This window comes from Gadus morhua, chromosome 5 (genome assembly GCF_902167405.1).
Source record: "Gadus morhua chromosome 5, gadMor3.0, whole genome shotgun sequence".
Lineage (NCBI taxonomy): Eukaryota > Metazoa > Chordata > Actinopteri > Gadiformes > Gadidae > Gadus > Gadus morhua.
The window spans coordinates 411,843-431,433 of record NC_044052.1 but is presented as its reverse complement, the minus strand read 5'-3'; the positions used below and the strand labels follow the sequence as shown (position 1 = coordinate 431,433).

The window sequence follows — 19,591 nt, the reverse complement described above, 5'->3', positions numbered from 1 at the left end:
TATTTGTAGGTACTGCAAACGGGAAAGAGGACAGGAGAAGAGGATTCTCGAGCAAGGGATCTGTCCGCCTCAGACAACAACCGTGAGCCCCGAGAGCCTGCCTCCTGCAGTTAAGAGGAAAGGCAAACCGTGTATGCCTCAAAGCATCGTGGCATATTCCCACGTGTTTGTTCTGCCACCTAACACTGCAGGGACGGCAAAACTGCAGGGACGGAAGATCAGAAGAGTGAACCCTCCTTCTGATCTTCTGAGGCCACCATTCCTCGCAGCCCTCGAGCCTCAAATCCAGCCCCCCACACCTGTGTTTCCCACACCTCCATTCATCCCACCTCTCCTGCCTCAACCCCTCTGGTCTGTGCCGCAACCTCACCTTCCTGCCTTACAGCCTGCAGGAGCATCTGTGGTACATGTGCCATATACCACCACCCACTATCGACGGAAAAAAAGAGAGGAGGAGGAGAAGACTGGTTTTAAGAAGAGGAAATATAGAAGGAGTAGTGCCACCATTCTCTGCCGTCAGTGTCAGAGGGAGCGGGACCCTGCCACTCACAATCAGTAATTCGGGAACTGGTACTGCCACGCCACAGCCACCATGACCCTGGCTGAGTAGAGGGCTGCACTTGAAGCCCAGGGTTATGGGAGGAAAAAGGGAGCTCCACCTTAAATGGCAGTATATCGGGCACAAAAAGTTTTTAATGTTTTTTAATGTTGTTTTTTAAGTTTTAATTTAGGTTTTTAGTTGTAACTTTTTGTGCAATAACGTTTTACTGTGAGTGTGAGTGTGAGTGTAATTTAATTTCCCTCTTAATGCTTTAATAAAACGGGCATAATATGACAAAATACAAATGTTGTTTATTCAAATACAATATACCACTGGGGAGCTTGAAGTTACAAAAAATCAAGTTATATACCCTTTATCATAATGCCAGCCTACTTAATCACAATGGTTAGCTTATACATTTTACATAACTTCCTATTAATTGTCAATGCTTTTGATTTAATTTAATTTAAATGCAGAGCGCAAAATGCGTTCATATTACCATGCATAACAAACAAAGCACAACAGACAGTATTAATTATTATTGCTTGGACAGCATTTATAAGGAACCTGTTAATCTTTTTATTAAAGCATAAGAACCTCTTAATGCTTTAATAAAACGGGCACAAAACAGATCGTAGGAGATCGTAATGAAGTTAAGACGGAGGGCCCTATTTTAACGGTCTGAAACGCAAGTGGGAAGCGCAAAGCGCAAGTAGCTTTGTGGGCGGTTCTACGGCGCTATCGCTATTTTACAGGCGGATAAATGACGCTTGCGCCGCGGCGCAAGTGTCAAAAGGGTTGGTCTGAAGCAGCCTAATTACCCGTAGGTGTGGTTTGGGCGTAACGTGCAACAAACCAATGAGAGTGCCAGCTCCCATCCCCTTTAAAGGTTGGATAGGTGATTTGCTTTTTTGGCCATTTTTGCAAAATTACTTGAAATCCTTATCATAACCCGCTTACAGCCACTGAGTTAGAAGTACTGACATGAAAATTAAACAAGTCAATCATCTGTGGAACGGGCAGGGCTCGAAAAACTCCAGCCAATCATTTCCATTGCCACCGAGTTGCATTGGACAGTAAGTACGTCAATCAAACGGTCGTACTGCACTCCCCCTCCCCCGCGCCCCGCGCGCGACCCCTTCGTGCAGTACTCGTGACCCAGAGCTCGTGACCCAGAGCAAGCTCCTGTTTGTTGTTATCCTGCGGTAGCTACTGGAACTAGTTAATCCACATTTGGACCTAGCAGTAGAAGACAATTTCCATGGCAGACAAGACGCCACCATCCCCACCACCACCACCACCACCAGCAAAGAGAAGGAAAACTCTTTTTCAGAGAGTAATTGATAATAAAAACGCTGAAAGAGAAAAACTGAAATCAAGAATAATCCTAAAAAACCGATGCTTGTGTGGCGGTTGACCTAGTTTCAAAGTTTATACCGTTTATACTCGGTAATACCGGTGTGGAGACGAGTGTATTACTCGGTGTGAAAATGTCCACACCGCGGCAACCCTAGTGAAAACCAGGACTTCCAATACAATTATATGAAACAAACATACATTTTCTAAAAATAGTAATGATTTATGTGACCGTTTAATGTTTATAACATCTGGTCCAACCATAGCAGCGAGAACGTATTCTCAGCAGGGGGTGCTGGGAAAAAAAAAAACTCAGCCTGCACTAGACTCGCAACTCGTTACATTGATAAAAAAAGATGTATAGCAGCGCAGCTCAATTACACCAGTGCATGCATGCGCGCACAGTTGAAAATCGATCGTTCACATCCAGCTGCTCACAGAACAAGTTTAGCGCACCACCGCTACCCTCACACTTTTTCATATAACCTTTTTTCAGCACTAGGTCATATGAGCATTAAATAAATGCTGCGTCTCAAAATGCCTTGGACAGCAGCGAGGATGACTCGCTTTGCCACGGGCCGAAACAGTTCGGAGCGACCACAGCCAGAGCGAACACAGCGGGGCAGAGGAGTGTCAGGAATAGTCTTTGGTGTACACATCAGTAGGCTACGGCCTATTTGCACTACTGTTTAGTGGCAATGCAGTGTTTTATTCGATGCCTTTTTATTTTCGTATATTATTTCAATGAATACAATTTATTTATTCATAAAAAACGGATCTGGTCTTCAAATCTTTTTTCCAAATATAGGTCGTCTTACAATGGGGTTTGTGTTTATATTCGGACCAATACGGTACAGCGGGCGCTCACATGACGTTAAGCATTTCCTGGTGCATAATGTGACGCTTCAGAACCTAAAATCCCGTTTCTCCTCGTTGACACGACAACACATAACCGGCGTTTTCAGAAATCTCCACTTTGGCCGGAGTTTTTAGAAATGATCGTTTTCTGTGATAAGACAGGGCCTCGGACAGGGGTGTTGCAGCACCCCCAGCACTCCTACTTCCCGCGGTACTGGGTGCAACTTACAGCTGAATGTAGTGCCATGTTGTTAAACGAAAACCTACGCTAGCCTGGCTCGCTCTCGCGCATCTCTGTTCGCGCTCGTGCATGATTGCGCGTCCAGGTACTTGGAATGGGTGGAGTCAGAGTCAGCGTTGAAGGAGAGGGGGTAGGACCATTTGAGTTGTGTATTTTCAAAATCTGCTGGCGTTTCGCAAATCACCTACCCAACCTTTAAGAGCCATGAGCGCATTTGAATCGGACGAGTTGATATTTTGACAGCGCGTCTGCAGTCTCCGATGAGACAGATGCACATGAATTTCAAACTGCAAATGGCTTAGTTTATTGCCAAATAATATGGCCTAATTCACACATGGAATAAGGGGGTTTCTTCCACAACTTCAGAAATACTGAGTCCTCAAATAAATTTCGGCAAAGAAAACGTATGATAGGCTGTAACATATGATATGCGGTAACTGTGGTTCTATTTAATGATATACGCAATACATTATAAACATTGTTTCTTATCAGTATTGTATGCTATCCTAATATGCATGTGTCCCCGCGGTAATAGACATTGCCATTGATTGTATTATGCATTACGTGTTTAGTTTGCCCAAGTGAAGGAGTTCAAGTACCTCGGGGTCTTGTTCGCGAGTGAGGGAACTATGGAGCGTGAGATTGGCCGGAGAATCGGAGCAGCGGGGGCGGTATTGCGTTCGCTTTACCGCACCGTTGTTACGAAAAGAGAGCTGAGCCGCAAGGCAAAGCTCTCGATCTACCGGTCGATCTTCGTTCCTATCCTCACCTATGGTCATGATGAGGGTTGGGTGATGACCGAAAGGACGAGATCGCGGGTACAAGCGGCCGAGATGAGTTTTCTCAGAAGGGTGGCTGGCGTCTCCCTTAGGGATAGGGTGAGAAGCTCAGCCATCCGTGAGGAACTCGGATTAGAGCCGCTGCTCCTTTACTTAGAAAGGGGTCAGCTGAGGTGGTTCGGGCATCTGGTAACGATGCCCACTGGGCGCCTTCCTTGGGAGGTGTTTCAGGCACGTCCAGTGGGGAGGAGACCTCGGGGAAGACCCAGGACTAGGTGGAGAGATTATATCTCAACACTGGCCTGGAAACGCCTCGGGATCCCCCCGTCAGAGCTGGTAAATGTAGCCCGGGAAAGGGAAGTCTGGGGCCCCCTGCTTGAGCTGCTCCCCCCGCGACCCGACCCCGGATAAGCGGACGAAGATGAGATGATGATGAGAGTGTTTAGTTTGCGTGTGTTTAAACAGAGCACACACGCGCGTCCGCATTCATTCGTTATTTTTAACACTCACTCGCGGTAAAACAATGTTTTTCACGATCAAATAGGCCTACTCATCAATCCTAAAAGTTATGGGCATGTAGGCCTGAACGATGTCTGTGTCAAGAAAATATGTGTTTGCTGTACGGTGTTTGCAGATGCATTGATTTAAAAGTACAACTTATTACCGCTGCATCAGCTGTTCTTTCCCAAATAATTTACCAAGAATGTGCGGCTAGGTAGATGAGAGAAGCAAAGTGTATGCGCGAGGTGCACAAGCAATCCGTATGCATCGCATGCGCATGTATGCATGCGCTCTTAAAATAGCATCTGAATAACGCGCCACTGACTTTAAACCAGGTATTTCCTGGTCAGTAGCGCAATGGTATTCAGAGACGGCAAAATACCGTTTGCGCCAGAACACGCCTCCTCCTTCCGCCGAACCGCCCCTTGGGGCGCATGATCAATCCCTAATTTACCGGCGAATGGCGGTGGTGGGAAAAGAACGCTCTGCGCCCGTTGTAAACTAGCAACGACACATGCGCCAGTGACTAAGTCACTTGCGCCGGATGCAAGATAGGGCCCGGAGACTTGATTGCCGGTGAAAATACCACGAGAAGGATTTATTTCCCCAAACACAGAACCACGCACAGCCAGAGGTGTGTTCCTTAAGTCATGCGTCGCACCACCCAGGTGGGTCTCACGCCCCCTTCCCTTAAAGGGGGCACGCACCATCCATCATACACATAGTGAATTACGATACCGCTACACCGGCATGGTTTAGTTTCATTGGTGAACACAGCGACGACCGCCAACGATATATATTTGATACAACATTATTATTCGTTTGCATAAGGATCTGGACATGTTTCTGACCATATGAATGTACAGTAGTCATATTATGATCATAACGAATTAGCATCTACCGGGATTCGATACAATGAAAATCAGCATGTTTCTTGGTATATGATGGTACTTTACCTCGACAAACACGCAGCTTGGATAACGCGTCTGACTACGGATCAGAAGATTCCAGGTTCGACTCCTGGCTAGCTCGAAAGATTTTAAAATGCCGAAAAACTTATGCTGGGTTATTATTCCAAAGAATATCATGCACCACACCAAATAGAGGTAGGAACAAGGAATTTTATGGGGTGATATCATTCTATTTCACTTTTTCCTTTGCTTTAGACTTTTATATGACGTTTGTAGACGCGTTAGAAGTCTGCTAAGCGAGAAGAATCTAGTCCGTGCCATCGGGAGTATTCGTTCTCACCGAGTACGAATACTCAGTGGAAGGAGCTGAAGTACAAAAGCCATGAAAGAAATTAGCTTTTCTTTTGTTCTAAAAGAAAAGCTCATTTCCCCAACAAGATTGAATGCGCCATATTCATACCTAGCTATGGTCAGCCATTTGACTTTCACAATGAGAAAAATGGGCTTGGAATGAGAATTTTAAAGCAAGCGTCCTTTCTTATTGGACGTATTTTAATGAAGGTCTGTGTTGTAACAGTTGGGCTAGTGGCGCAATGAATAACGCGTCTGACTATGGATCAGAAGATTCCAGGTTCGACACCTGGCTAGCTTGTAAGATTTTAAAATGCCAAAAAACTTATGCTGGGTTATTATTCCAAAGAATATCATGCACCACACCAAATAGAGGTAGGAAAAAGGAATTTTATGGGGTGATATCATTCTATTTCACTTTTTCCTTTGCTTTAGACTTTTATATGACGTTTGTAGACGGGTTAGAAGTCTGCTAAGCGAGAAGAATCTAAGTCCGAGCCATCGGGAGTATTCGTTCTCACCGAGTACGAATACTCAGTGGAAGGAGCTGAAGTACAAAAGCCATGAAAGAAATTAGCTTTTCTTTTGTTCTAAAAGAAAAGCTAATTTCCCCAACAAGATTGAATGCGCCATATTCATACCTAGCTATGGTCAGCCATTTGACTTTCACAATGAGAAAAATGGGCTTGGAATGAGAATTTTAAAGCAAGCGTCCGTTCTTATTGGACGTATTTTAGTGAAGGTCTGAATTAAAATAGTGGGCTAGTGGCGCAATGGATAACGCGTCTGACTACGGATCAGAAGATTCTAGGTTCTACTCCTGGCTAGCTTGAAAGATTTTAAAATGCCGAAAAACTTATGCTGGGTTATTATTCCAAAGAATATCATGCACCACACAAAATAGAGGTAGGAACAAGGAATTTTATGGGGTGATATCATTCTATTTCACTTTTTCCTTTGCTTTAGACTTTTATATGACATTTGCAGACGTATTAGACGTCTGCTAAGCGAGAAGAATCTAAGTCCGTGCCATCGGGAGTATTCGTTCTCACCGAGTACGAATACTCAGTGGAAGGAGCTGAAGTACAAAAGCCATGAAAGAAATTAGCTTTTCTTTTGTTCTAAAAGAAAAGCTCATTTCCCCAACAAGATTGAATGCGCCATATTCATACCTAGCTATGGTCAGCCATTTGACTTTCACAATGAGAAAAATGGGCTTGGAATGAGAATTTTAAAGCAAGCGTCCTTTCTTATTGGACGTATTTTAAGGAAGGTCTGTGTTGTAACAGTTGGGCTAGTGGCGCAATGGATAACGCGTCTGACTACGGATCAGAAGATTCCAGGTTCGACTCCTGGCTAGCTCGAAAGATTTTATAATGCCTAAAAACTTATGCTGGGTAATTATTCCAAAGAATAACATGCACCACACTAAATTGCTCTCAGGGTAGACATTTGAGTTTCACAATGAACAATAGAGGTAGGAACAAGGAATTGTATGGGGTGATATCATTCTATTTCACTTTTTCCTTTGCTTTAGACTTTTATATGACGTTTGTAGACGTGTTAGAAGTCTGCTGAGCGAGAAGAATCTAAGTCCGAGCCATCGGGAGAATTCGTTCTCACCGAGTACGAATACTCAGTGGAAGGAGCTGAAGTACAAAAGCCACGAAAGAAATTAGCTTTTCTTTTGTTCTAAAAGAAAAGCTCATTTCCCCAACAAGATTGAATGCGCCATATTCATACCTAGCTATGGTCTGCCATTTGACTTTCACAATGAGAAAAATGGGCTTGGAATGAGAATTTTAAAGCAAGCGTCCTTTCTTATTGGACGTATTTTAAGGAAGGTCTGGGTTGTGACAGTTGGGCTAGTGGTGCAATGGATAACGCGTCTGACTACGGATTAGAAGATTCCAGGTACGACTCCTGGCTAGCTTGAAAGATTTTAAAATGCCGAAAAACTTACGCTGGGTTATTATTCCAAAGAATATCATGCACCACACCAAATAGAGGTAGGAACAAGGAATTTTATGGGGTGATATCATTCTATTTCACTTTTTCCTTTGCTTTAGACTTTTATATGACGCTTGTAGACGTGTTAGAAGTCTGCTAAGCGAGAAGAATCTAAGTCCGTGCCATCGGGAGTATTCGTTCTCACCGAGTACGAATACTCAGTGGAAGGAGCTGAAGTACAAAAGCCATGAAAGAAATTAGCTTTTCTTTTGTTCTAAAAGAAAAGCTCATTACCCCAACAAGATTGAATGCACCATATTCATACCTAGCTATGGTCAGCCATTTGAATTTCACAATGAGAAAAATGGGCTTGGAATGAGAATTTTAAAGCAAGCGTCCTTTCTTATTGGACGTATTTTAAGGAAGGTCAGTGTTGAAATAGTTGGGATAGTGGAGCAATGGATAACGCGTCTGACTACGGATCAGAAGATTCCAGGTTCGGCTCCTGGCTAGCTCGAAAGATTTTAAAATGCCGAAAAACTCATGCTGGGTTATTATTCCAAAGAATATCATGCACCACACCAAATAGAGGTAGGAACAAGGAATTTTATGGGGTGATATCATTCAATTTCACTTTTTCCTTTGCTTTAGACTTTTATATGACATTTGTAGACGTGTTAGAAGTCTGCAAAGCGAGAAGAATCTAAGTCCGTGCCATCGGGAGTATTCGTTCTCACCGAGTACGAATACTCAGTGGAAGGAGCTGAAGTACAAAAGCCACGAAAGAAATTAACTTTTCTTTTGTTCTAAAAGAAAAGCCAATTTCCCCAACAAGATTGAATGCGCCATATTCATACCTAGCTATGGTCTGCCATTTGACTTTCACAATGAGAAAAATGGGCTTGGAATGAGAATTTTAAAGCAAGCCTCCGTTCTTATTGGACGTATTTTAATGAAGGTCTGAATTAAATTAGTGGGCTAGTGGCGCAATGGATAACGCGTCTGACTACGGATCAGAAGATTCTAGGTTCGACTCCTGGCTAGCTTGAAAGATTTTAAAATGCCGAAAAACTTATGCTGGGTTATTATTCCAAAGAATATCATGCACCACACAAAATAGAGGTAGGAACAAGGAACTTTATGGGGTGATATCATTCTATTTCACTTTTTCCTTTGCTTTAGACTTTTATATGACGTTTGTAGACGTATTAGACGTCTGCTAAGCGAGAAGAATCTAAGTCCGTGCCATCGGGAGTATTCGTTCTCACCGAGTACGAATACTCAGTGGAAGGAGCTGAAGTACAAAAGCCATGAAAGAAATTAGCTTTTCTTTGGTTCTAAAAGAAAAGCTCATTTCCCCAACAAGATTGAATGCGCCATATTCATACCTAGCTATGGTCAGCCATTTGACTTTCACAATGAGAAAAATGGGCTTGGAATGAGAATTTTAAAGCAAGCGTCCTTTCTTATTGGACGTACTTTAAGGAAGGTCTGTGTTGCACCAGTTGGGCTAGTGGCGCAATGGATAACGCGTCTGACTACGGATCAGAAGATTCCAGGTTCGACTCCTGGCTAGCTCGAAAGATTTTATAATGCCTAAAAACTTATGCTGGGTTATTATTCCAAAGAATATCATGCACCACACCAAATAGAGGTAGGAACAAGGAATTTTATGGGGTGATATCATTCAATTTCACTTTTTCCTTTGCTTTAGACTTTTATATGACATTTGTAGACGTGTTAGAAGTCTGCAAAGCGAGAAGAATCTAAGTCCGTGCCATCGGGAGTATTCGTTCTCACCGAGTACGAATACTCAGTGGAAGGAGCTGAAGTACAAAAGCCACGAAAGAAATTAACTTTTCTTTTGTTCTAAAAGAAAAGCCAATTTCCCCAACAAGATTGAATGCGCCATATTCATACCTAGCTATGGTCTGCCATTTGACTTTCACAATGAGAAAAATGGGCTTGGAATGAGAATTTTAAAGCAAGCCTCCGTTCTTATTGGACGTATTTTAATGAAGGTCTGAATTAAATTAGTGGGCTAGTGGCGCAATGGATAACGCGTCTGACTACGGATCAGAAGATTCTAGGTTCGACTCCTGGCTAGCTTGAAAGATTTTAAAATGCCGAAAAACTTATGCTGGGTTATTATTCCAAAGAATATCATGCACCACACAAAATAGAGGTAGGAACAAGGAACTTTATGGGGTGATATCATTCTATTTCACTTTTTCCTTTGCTTTAGACTTTTATATGACGTTTGTAGACGTATTAGACGTCTGCTAAGCGAGAAGAATCTAAGTCCGTGCCATCGGGAGTATTCGTTCTCACCGAGTACGAATACTCAGTGGAAGGAGCTGAAGTACAAAAGCCATGAAAGAAATTAGCTTTTCTTTTGTTCTAAAAGAAAAGCTCATTACCCCAACAAGATTGAATGCACCATATTCATACCTAGCTATGGTCAGCCATTTGAATTTCACAATGAGAAAAATGGGCTTGGAATGAGAATTTTAAAGCAAGCGTCCTTTCTTATTGGACGTATTTTAAGGAAGGTCAGTGTTGAAATAGTTCGGTTAGTGGAGCAATGGATAACGCGTCTGACTACGGATCAGAAGATTCCAGGTTCGACTCCTGGCTAGCTCGAAAGATTTTAAAATGCCGAAAAACTCATGCTGGGTTATTATTCCAAAGAATATCATGCACCACACCAAATAGAGGTAGGAACAAGGAATTTTATGGGTTGATATCATTCAATTTCACTTTTTCCTTTGCTTTAGACTTTTATATGACATTTGTAGACGTGTTAGAAGTCTGCAAAGCGAGAAGAATCTAAGTCCGTGCCATCGGGAGTATTCGTTCTCACCGAGTACGAATACTCAGTGGAAGGAGCTGAAGTACAAAAGCCATGAAAGAAATTAGCTTTTCTTTTGTTCTAAAAGAAAAGCTCATTTCCCCAACAAGATTGAATGCGCCATATTCATACCTAGCTATGGTCAGCCATTTGAATTTCACAATGAGAAAAATGGGCTTGGAATGAGAATTTTAAAGCAAGCGTCCTTTCTTATTGGACGTATTTTAAGGAAGGTCTGATTTGTGACAGTTGGGCTAGTGGTGCAATGGATAACGCGTCTGACTACGGATTAGAAGATTCCAGGTACGAATCCTGGCTAGCTTGAAATATTTTAAAAAGCCGAAAAACTTATGCTGGGTTATTATTCCAAAGAATATCATGCACCACACCAAATAGAGGTAGGAACAAGGAATTGTATGGGGTGATATCATTCTATTTCACTTTTTCCTTTGCTTTAGACTTTTATATGACGTTTGTAGACGTGTTAGAAGTCTGCTAAGCGAGAAGAATCTAAGTCCGAGCCATCGGGAGTATTCGTTCTTGGGGAAATGAGCTTTTCTTTTAGAACCAAAGAAAAGCTAATTTCTTTCATGGCTTTTGTACTTCAGCTCCTTCCACTGAGTATTCGTACTCGGTGAGAACCTTTCTTATTGGACGTACTTTAAGGAAGGTCTGTGTTGTACCAGTTTGGCTAGTGGCGCAATGGATAAAACGTCTGACTACGGATCAGAAGATTCCAGGTTCGACTCCTGGCTAGCTCGAAAGATTTTATAATGCCTAAAAGCTTATGCTGGGTAATTATTCCAAAGAATAACATGCACCACACCAAATTGCTCTCAGGGTAGACATTTGAGTTTCACAATGAACAATAGAGGTAGGAACAAGGAATTGTATGGGGTGATATCATTCTATTTCACTTTTTCCTTTGCTTTAGACTTTTATATCACGTTTGTAGACGTGTTAGAAGTCTGCTAAGCGAGAAGAATCTAAGTCCGAGCCATCGGGAGTATTCGTTCTCACCGAGTACGAATACTCAGTGGAAGGAGCTGAAGTACAAAAGCCACGAAAGAAATTAGCTTTTCTTTTGTTCTAAAAGAAAAGCTCATTTCCCCAACAAGATTGAATGCGCCATATTCATACCTAGCTATGGTCAGCCATTTGACTTTCACAATGAGAAAAATGGGCTTGGAATTAGAATTTTAAAGCAAGCGTCCGTTCTTATTGGACGTATTTTAATGAAGGTCCGAATTAAAATATTGGGCTAGTGGCGCAATGGATAACGCGTCTGACTACGGATCAGAAAATTCTAGGTTTTACTCCTGGCTAGGTCGAAAGATTTTAAAATGCCGAAAAACTTATGCTGGGTTATTATTCCAAAGAATATCATGCACCACACCAAATAGAGGTAGGAACAAGGAATTTTATGGGGTGATATCATTCAATTTCACTTTTTCCTTTGCTTTAGACTTTTATATGACATTTGCAGACGTGTTAGAAGTCTGCAAAGCGAGAAGACTCTAAGTCCGTGCCATCGGGAGTATTCGTTCTCACCGAGTACGAATACTCAGTGGAAGGAGCTGAAGTACAACAGCCATGAAAGAAATTAGCATGTCTTTTGTTCTAAAAGAAAAGCTCATTACCCCAACAAGATTGAATGCACCATATTCATACCTAGCTATGGTCAGCCATTTGAATTTCACAATGAGAAAAATGGGCTTGGAATGAGAACTTTAAAGCAAGCGTCCTTTCTTATTGGACGTATTTTAAGGAAGGTCAGTGTTGAAGTAGTTGGGTTAGTGGAGCAATGGATAACGCGTCTGACTACGGATCAGAAGATTCCAGGTTCGACTCCTGGCTAGCTCGAAAGATTTTAAAATGCCGAAAAACTCATGCTGGGTTATTATTCCAAAGAATATCATGCACCACACCAAATAGAGGTAGGAACAAGGAATTTTATGGGGTGATATCATTCAATTTCACTTTTTCCTTTGCTTTAGACTTTTATATGACATTTGTAGACGTGTTAGAAGTCTGCAAAGCGAGAAGAATCTAAGTCCGTGCCATCGGGAGTATTCGTTCTCACCGAGTACGAATACTCAGTGGAAGGAGCTGAAGTACAAAAGCCATGAAAGAAATTAGCTTTTCTTTTGTTCTAAAAGAAAAGCTCATTTCCCCAACAAGATTGAATGCGCCATATTCATACCTAGCTATGGTCAGCCATTTGAATTTCACAATGAGAAAAATGGGCTTGGAATGAGAATTTTAAAGCAAGCGTCCTTTCTTATTGGACGTATTTTAAGGAAGGTCTGAGTTGTGACAGTTGGGCTAGTGGTGCAATGGATAAAACGTCTGACTACGGATTAGAAGATTCCAGGTACGACTCCTGGCTAGCTTGAAATATTTTAAAAAGCCGAAAAACTTATGCTGGGTTATTATTCCAAAGAATATCATGCACCACACCAAATAGAGGTAGGAACAAGGAATTGTATGGGGTGATATCATTCTATTTCACTTTTTCCTTTGCTTTAGACTTTTATATGACGTTTGTAGACGTGTTAGCAGTCTGCTAAGCGAAAAGAATCTAAGTCCGAGCCATCGGGAGTATTCATTCTCACCGAGTACGAATACTCAGTGGAAGGAGCTGAAGTACAAAAGCCATGAAAGAAATTAGCTTTTCTTTTGTTCTAAAAGAAAAGCTCATTTCCCCAACAAGATTGAATGCGCCATATTCATACCTAGCTATGGTCAGCCATTTGACTTTCACAATGAGAAAAATGGGCTTGGAATGAGAATTTTAAAGCAAGCGTCCGTTCTTATTGGACGTATTTTAATGAAGGTCTGAATTAAAATGGTGGGCTAGTGGCGCAATGGATAACGCGTCTGACTGCGGATCAGAAGATTCGCGGTTCGACTCCTGGCTAGCTTGAAAGATTTTAAAATGCCGAAAAACTTATGCTGGGTTATTATTCCAAAGAATATCATGCACCACACAAAATAGAGGTAGGAAAAAGGAACTTTATGGGGTGATATCATTCTATTTCACTTTTTCCTTTGCTTTTGACTTTTATATGACGTTTGTAGACGTATTAGACGTCTGCTAAGCGAGAAGAATCTAAGTCCGTGCCATCGGGAGTATTCGTTCTCACCGAGTACGAATACTCAGTGGAAGGAGCTGAAGTACAAAAGCCATGAAAGAAATTAGCTTTTCTTTGGTTCTAAAAGAAAAGCTCATTTCCCCAACAAGATTGAATGCGCCATATTCATACCTAGCTATGGTCAGCCATTTGACTTTCACAATGAGAAAAATGGGCTTGGAATGAGAATTTTAAAGCAAGCGTCCTTTCTTATTGGACGTTCTTTAAGGAAGGTCTGTGTTGTACCAGTTGGGCTAGTGGCGCAATGGATAACGCGTCTGACTACGGATCAGAAGATTCCAGGTTCGACTCCTGGCTAGCTCGAAAGATTTTATAATGCCTAAAAACTTATGCTGGGTAATTATTCCAAACAATAACATGCACCACACCAAATTGCTCTCAGGGTAGACATTTGAGTTTCACAATGAACAATAGAGGTAGGAACAAGGAATTGTATGGGGTGATATCATTCTATTTCACTTTTTCCTTTGCTTTAGACTTTTATATCACGTTTGTAGACGGGTTAGAAGTCTGCTAAGCGAGAAGAATCTAAGTCCGAGCCATCGGGAGTATTCGTTCTTGGGGAAATGAGCTTTTCTTTTAGAACCAAAGAAAAGCTAATTTCTTTCATGGCTTTTGTACTTCAGCTCCTTCCACTGAGTATTCGTACTCGGTGAGAACCTTTCTTATTGGACGTACTTTAAGGAAGGTCTGTGTTATACCAGTTGGGCTAGTGGCGCAATGGATAACGCGTCTGACTACGCATCAGAAGATTCCAGGTTCGACTCCTGGCTAGCTAGAAAGATTTTATAATGCCTAAAAACTTATGCTGGGTAATTATTCCAAAGAATAACATGCACCACACCAAATTGCTCTCAGGGTAGACATTTGAGTTTCACAATGAACAATAGAGGTAGGAACAAGGAATTGTATGGGGTGATATCATTCTATTTCACTTTTTCCTTTGCTTTAGACTTTTATATCACGTTTGTAGACGTGTTAGAAGTCTGCTAAGCGAGAAGAATCTAAGTCCGAGCCATCGGGAGTATTCGTTCTCACCGAGTACGAATACTCAGTGGAAGGAGCTGAAGTACAAAAGCCACGAAAGAAATTAGCTTTTCTTTTGTTCTAAAAGAAAAGCTCATTTCCCCAACAAGATTGAATGCGCCATATTCATACCTAGCTATGGTCAGCCATTTGACTTTCACAATGAGAAAAATGGGCTTGGAATGAGAATTTTAAAGCAAGCGTCCGTTCTTATTGGACGTATTTTAATGAAGGTCTGATTTAAAATATTGGGCTAGTGGCGCAATGGATAACGCGTCTGACTACGGATCAGAAGATTCTAGGTTTTACTCCTGGCTAGGTCGAAAGATTTTAAAATGCCGAAAAACTTATGCTGGGTTATTATTCCAAAGAATATCATGCACCACACCAAATAGAGGTAGGAACAAGGAATTTTATGGGGTGATATCATTCAATTTCACTTTTTCCTTTGCTTTAGACTTTTATATGACATTTGTAGACGTGTTAGAAGTCTGCAAAGCGAGAAGAATCTAAGTCCGTGCCATCGGGAGTATTCGTTCTCACCGAGTACGAATACTCAGTGGAAGGAGCTGAAGTACAAAAGCCATGAAAGAAATTAGCTTTTCTTTTGTTCTAAAAGAAAAGCTCATTTCCCCAACAAGATTGAATGCGCCATATTCATACCTAGCTATGGTCAGCCATTTGAATTTCACAATGAGAAAAATGGGCTTGGAATGAGAATTTTAAAGCAAGCGTCCTTTCTTATTGGACGTATTTTAAGGAAGGTCTGAGTTGTGACAGTTGGGCTAGTGGTGCAATGGATAACGCGTCTGACTACGGATTAGAAGATTCCAGGTACGACTCCTGGCTAGCTTGAAATATTTTAAAAAGCCGAAAAACTTATGCTGGGTTATTATTCCAAAGAATATCATGCACCACACCAAATAGAGGTAGGAACAAGGAATTGTATGGGGTGATATCATTCTATTTCACTTTTTCCTTTGCTTTAGACTTTTATATGACGTTTGTAGACGTGTTAGCAGTCTGCTAAGCGAAAAGAATCTAAGTCCGAGCCATCGGGAGTATTCGTTCTCACCGAGGACGAATACTCAGTGGAAGGAGCTGAAGTACAAAAGCCACGAAAGAAATTTTAACTTTTCTTTTGTTCTAAAAGAAAAGCCAATTTCCCCAACAAGATTGAATGCGCCATATTCATACCTAGCTATGGTCTGCCATTTGACTTTCACAATGAGAAAAATGGGCTTGGAATGAGAATTTTAAAGCAAGTGTCCGTTCTTATTGGACGTATTTTAATGAAGGTCTGAATTAAATTGGTGGGCTAGTGGCGCAATGGATAACGCGTCTGACTGCGGATCAAAAGATTCGCGGTTCGACTCCTGGCTAGCTTGAAAGATTTTAAAATGCCGAAAAACTTATGCTGGGTAATTATTCCAAAGAATATCATGCAACACACAAAATAGAGGTAGGAACAAGGAATTTTATGGGGTGATATCATTCTATTTCACTTTTTCCTTTGCTTTGGACTTTTATATGACGTTTGTAGACGTATTAGACGTCTGCTAAGCGAGAAGAATCTAAGTCCGTGCCATCGGGAGTATTCGTTCTCACCGAGTACGAATACTCAGTGGAAGGAGCTGAAGTACAAAAGCCATGAAAGAAATTAGCTTTTCTTTTGTTCTAAAAGAAAAGCTCATTTCCCCAACAAGATTGAATGCGCCATATTCATACCTAGCTATGGTCAGCCATTTGACTTTCACAATGAGAAAAATGGGCTTGGAATGAGAATTTTAAAGCAAGCGTCCTTTCTTATTGGACGTACTTTAAGGAAGGTCTGTGTTGTACCAGTTGGGCTAGTGGCGCAATGGATAACGCGTCTGACTACGGATCAGAAGATTCCAGGTTCGACTCCTGGCTAGCTCGAATGATTTTATAATGCCTAAAAACTTATGCTGGGTAATTATTCCAAAGAATAACATGCACCACACCAAATTGCTCTCAGGGTAGACATTTGAGTTTCACAATGAACAATAGAGGTAGGAACAAGGAATTGTATGGGGTGATATCATTCTATTTCACTTTTTCCTTTGCTTTAGACTTTTATATCACGTTTGTAGACGGGTTAGAAGTCTGCTAAGCGAGAAGAATCTAAGTCCGAGCCATCGGGAGTATTCGTTCTCACCGAGTACGAATACTCAGTGGAAGGAGCTGAAGTACAAAAGCCACGAAAGAAATTAGCTTTTCTTTTGTTCTAAAAGAAAAGCTCATTTCCCCAACAAGATTGAATGCGCCATATTCATACCTAGCTATGGTCAGCCATTTGACTTTCACAATGAGAAAAATGGGCTTGGAATGAGAATTTTAAAGCAAGCGTCCGTTCTTATTGGACGTATTTTAATGAAGGTCTGAATTAAAATAGTGGGCTAGTGGCGCAATGGATAACGCGTCTGACTACGGATCAGAAGATTCTAGGTTCGACTCCTGGCTAGGTCGAAAGATTTTAAAATGCCGAAAAACTTATGCTGGGTTATTATTCCAAAGAATATCATGCACCACACCAAATAGAGGTAGGAACAAGGAATTTTATGGGGTGATATCATTCAATTTCACTTTTTCCTTTGCTTTAGACTTTTATATGACATTTGCAGACGTGTTAGAAGTCTGCAAAGCGAGAAGAATCTAAGTCCGTGCCATCGGGAGTATTCGTTCTCACCGAGTACGAATACTCAGTGGAAGGAGCTGAAGTACAACAGCCATGAAAGAAATTAGCTTTTCTTTTGTTCTAAAAGAAAAGCTCATTTCCCCAACAAGATTGAATGCGCCATATTCATACCTAGCTATGGTCAGCCATTTGACTTTCACAATGAGAAAAATGGGCTTGGAATGAGAATTTTAAAGCAAGCGTCCGTTCTTATTGGACGTATTTTAATGAAGGTCTGAATTAAAATGGTGGGCTAGTGGCGCAATGGATAACGCGTCTGACTACGGATCAGAAGATTCCAGGTTCGACTCCTGGCTAGCTTGAAAGATTTTAAAATGCCGAAAAACTTATGCTGGGTTATTATTCCAAAGAATATCATGCACCACACAAAATAGAGGTAGGAACAAGGAACTTTATGGGGTGATATCATTCTATTTCACTTTTTCCTTTGCTTTAGACTTTTATATGACGTTTGTAGACGTATTAGACGTCTGCTAAGCGAGAAGAATCTAAGTCCGTGCCATCGGGAGTATTCGTTCTCACCGAGTACGAATACTCAGTGGAAGGAGCTGAAGTACAAAAGCCATGAAAGAAATTAGCTTTTCTTTGGTTCTAAAAGAAAAGCTAATTTCCCCAACAAGATTGAATGCGCCATATTCATACCTAGCTATGGTCAGCCATTTGACTTTCACAATGAGAAAAATGGGCTTGGAATGAGAATTTTAAAGCAAGCGTCCTTTCTTATTGGACGTACTTTAAGGAAGGTCAGTGTTGTACCAGTTGGGCTAGTGGCGCAATGGATAACGCGTCTGACTACGGATCAGAAGATTCCAGGTTCGACTCCTGGCTAGCTCGAAAGATTTTATAATGCCTAAAAACTTATGCTGGGTAATTATTCCAAAGAATAACATGCACCACACCAAATTGCTCTCAGGGTAGACATTTGAGTTTCACAATGAACAATAGAGGTAGGAACAAGGAATTGTATGGGGTGATATCATTCTATTTCACTTTTTCCTTTGCTTTAGACTTTTATATCACGTTTGTAGACGTGTTAGAAGTCTGCTAAGCGAGAAGAATCTAAGTCCGAGCCATCGGGAGTATTCGTTCTCACCGAGTACGAATACTCAGTGGAAGGAGCTGAAGTACAAAAGCCACGAAAGAAATTAGCTTTTCTTTTGTTCTAAAAGAAAAGCTCATTTCCCCAACAAGATTGAATGCGCCATATTCATACCTAGCTATGGTCAGCCATTTGACTTTCACAATGAGAAAAATGGGCTTGGAATGAGAATTTTAAAGCAAGCGTCCGTTCTTATTGGACGTATTTTAATGAAGGTCTGAATTAAAATATTGGGCTAGTGGCGCAATGGATAACGCGTCTGACTACGGATCAGAAGATTCTAGGTTTTACTCCTGGCTAGGTCGAAAGATTTTAAAATGCCGAAAAACTTATGCTGGGTTATTATTCCAAAGAATATCATGCACCACACCAAATAGAGGTAGGAACAAGGAATTTTATGGGGTGATATCATTCTAATTTCACTTTTTCCTTTGCTTTAGACTTTTATATGACATTTGTAGACGTGTTAGAAGTCTGCTAAGCGAGAAGAATCTAAGTCCGTGCCATCGGGAGTATTCGTTCTCACCGAGTACGAATACTCAGTGGAAGGAGCTGAAGTACAAAAGCCATGAAAGAAATTAGCTTTTCTTTTGTTCTAAAAGAAAAGCTCATTTCCCCAACAAGATTGAATGCGCCATATTCATACCTAGCTATGGTCAGCCATTTGACTTTCACAATGAGAAAAATGGGCTTGGAATGAGAATTTTAAAGCAAGCGTCCTTTCTTATTGGACGTATTTTAAGGAAGGTCAGTGTTGAAGTAGTTGGGATAGTGGAGCAATGGATAACGCGTCTGACTACGGATCAGAAGATTCCAGGTTCGACTCCTGGCTAGCTCGAAAGATTTTAAAATGCCGAAAAACTCATGCTGGGTTATTATTCCAAAGAATATCATGCACCACACCAAATAGAGGTAGGAACAAGGAATTTTATGGGGTGATATCATTCAATTTCACTTTTTCCTTTGCTTTAGACTTTTATATGACATTTGTAGACGTGTTAGAAGTCTGCAAAGCGAGAAGAATCTAAGTCCGTGCCATCGGGAGTATTCGTTCTCACCGAGTACGAATACTCAGTGGAAGGAGCTGAAGTACAAAAGCCATGAAAGAAATTAGCTTTTCTTTTGTTCTAAAAGAAAAGCTCATTTCCCCAACAAGATTGAATGCGCCATATTCATACCTAGCTATGGTCAGCCATTTGAATTTCACAATGAGAAAAATGGGCTTGGAATGAGAATTTTAAAGCAAGCGTCCT

General features: G+C 41.3%; 14 non-coding genes across 14 annotated transcripts; all 14 read left to right on the top strand.

Moving 5' to 3' along the window:
- Positions 1-5,766: 5,766 nt before the first annotated feature.
- On the top strand, positions 5,767-5,839 carry trnah-aug (transfer RNA histidin (anticodon AUG)). The gene has a single exon. It is a non-coding gene; the product is annotated as a tRNA-His (tRNA).
- A 458-nt stretch (positions 5,840-6,297) lies between these two features.
- On the top strand, positions 6,298-6,370 carry trnar-acg (transfer RNA arginine (anticodon ACG)). The gene has a single exon. It is a non-coding gene; the product is annotated as a tRNA-Arg (tRNA).
- A 459-nt stretch (positions 6,371-6,829) lies between these two features.
- trnar-acg (transfer RNA arginine (anticodon ACG)) lies at positions 6,830-6,902 on the top strand. The gene has a single exon. It is a non-coding gene; the product is annotated as a tRNA-Arg (tRNA).
- A 1,561-nt stretch (positions 6,903-8,463) lies between these two features.
- Positions 8,464-8,536, top strand: trnar-acg (transfer RNA arginine (anticodon ACG)). The gene has a single exon. It is a non-coding gene; the product is annotated as a tRNA-Arg (tRNA).
- Positions 8,537-8,995: 459 nt separating this feature from the next.
- On the top strand, positions 8,996-9,068 carry trnar-acg (transfer RNA arginine (anticodon ACG)). Its single transcript has one exon. It is a non-coding gene; the product is annotated as a tRNA-Arg (tRNA).
- A 458-nt stretch (positions 9,069-9,526) lies between these two features.
- trnar-acg (transfer RNA arginine (anticodon ACG)) lies at positions 9,527-9,599 on the top strand. The gene has a single exon. It is a non-coding gene; the product is annotated as a tRNA-Arg (tRNA).
- Positions 9,600-12,129: 2,530 nt separating this feature from the next.
- trnar-acg (transfer RNA arginine (anticodon ACG)) lies at positions 12,130-12,202 on the top strand. The gene has a single exon. It is a non-coding gene; the product is annotated as a tRNA-Arg (tRNA).
- A 1,522-nt stretch (positions 12,203-13,724) lies between these two features.
- On the top strand, positions 13,725-13,797 carry trnar-acg (transfer RNA arginine (anticodon ACG)). Its single transcript has one exon. It is a non-coding gene; the product is annotated as a tRNA-Arg (tRNA).
- A 403-nt stretch (positions 13,798-14,200) lies between these two features.
- On the top strand, positions 14,201-14,273 carry trnar-acg (transfer RNA arginine (anticodon ACG)). Its single transcript has one exon. It is a non-coding gene; the product is annotated as a tRNA-Arg (tRNA).
- Positions 14,274-16,367: 2,094 nt separating this feature from the next.
- trnar-acg (transfer RNA arginine (anticodon ACG)) lies at positions 16,368-16,440 on the top strand. The gene has a single exon. It is a non-coding gene; the product is annotated as a tRNA-Arg (tRNA).
- A 497-nt stretch (positions 16,441-16,937) lies between these two features.
- On the top strand, positions 16,938-17,010 carry trnar-acg (transfer RNA arginine (anticodon ACG)). The gene has a single exon. It is a non-coding gene; the product is annotated as a tRNA-Arg (tRNA).
- A 458-nt stretch (positions 17,011-17,468) lies between these two features.
- trnar-acg (transfer RNA arginine (anticodon ACG)) lies at positions 17,469-17,541 on the top strand. The gene has a single exon. It is a non-coding gene; the product is annotated as a tRNA-Arg (tRNA).
- Positions 17,542-18,000: 459 nt separating this feature from the next.
- On the top strand, positions 18,001-18,073 carry trnar-acg (transfer RNA arginine (anticodon ACG)). Its single transcript has one exon. It is a non-coding gene; the product is annotated as a tRNA-Arg (tRNA).
- A 1,030-nt stretch (positions 18,074-19,103) lies between these two features.
- Positions 19,104-19,176, top strand: trnar-acg (transfer RNA arginine (anticodon ACG)). The gene has a single exon. It is a non-coding gene; the product is annotated as a tRNA-Arg (tRNA).
- The last annotated feature ends 415 nt before the right edge of the window (positions 19,177-19,591 follow it).